Below are 1010 nucleotides of genomic sequence, written 5' to 3'. Positions count from 1 at the left end.
GCCGGGCGCGGTCTCGCAGGGCTGGGCGGGAGCTGCGCTCTCCAGAGCCCGCGTGGCGCGAAGCTGGGGACCGGGAAGCAAAGAGGCGGGGGATCCGGGGCAGAGGGGGCAGAAAGGGGCTGGGGAGCCGGGAAAGAGAGATTTCAAAATGTTGTATTCCACAGGACTAAAGCCTCTGAAGCCCCTTTTAAACGGAAACTTTTATGCAAAGGCATATTTATTGCAAAAATATATAAAAACAAAACAACAAAAGAGATTCATATCCAGCCCTAACCTCATGAACATTAAAAACATTAATATTTCGGTGGGTTTTCTTCAGCCTTTCTTTTGTGCCTATGTTCATAAGCTGGTTTTGACTCACGTAATATAACATTTTCCCCATACCATCGTATATTTTCCTCCGGTAACGTTTACTATTGGTGTAGTATTTCATCGTCCAGAAAAGATGTACCATAACTGCCTAACCACTCTGCTAGTGTGGAACATCTGTTGTTTCTAACTCTTCACCATTATAAACAACACTGTGATGAACATCTTTGTCGTTGTAGCTTTCCAAGTACTAAGATTCTTTCCTTGAGAGAAAGTCCTAGAAATAAAAATGCAAAAGCAAAGCTATGCATGTTTTTTAACCTTGCTATAAATTGGCAAATTGTCTTTTTTTAAAAAATATATTTTATTGATTTTTTACAGAGAGGAAGGGAGAGGGATAGTTAGAAACATAGATGAGAGAGAAACATGGATCAGCTGCCTCCTGCACACCCCCTACTGGGGATGTGCCCGCAGCCAAGGTATATGCCCTTGACCAGAATCAAACCTGGGACCCTTGAGTCCCCAGGCTGACACTCTATCCAGGGTGGCAAATTGTCTTCTTAGAAGACTAAATTTACAATCTCTTCTCCCCCACCTCAACCTTTCTTAACCTTTGAATTATTTTCTTATTTTAAAAATTTGCCAATTTGATGTATTGGAAATGTCTTTTGGTGTTTTTATTTGTATTTATTTATATTTCA

The sequence above is a fragment of the Myotis davidii genome, unplaced genomic scaffold (genome assembly GCF_000327345.1).
Source record: "Myotis davidii unplaced genomic scaffold, ASM32734v1 scaffold502, whole genome shotgun sequence".
NCBI lineage: Eukaryota > Metazoa > Chordata > Mammalia > Chiroptera > Vespertilionidae > Myotis > Myotis davidii.
This window is presented reverse-complemented; position numbering follows the sequence as displayed.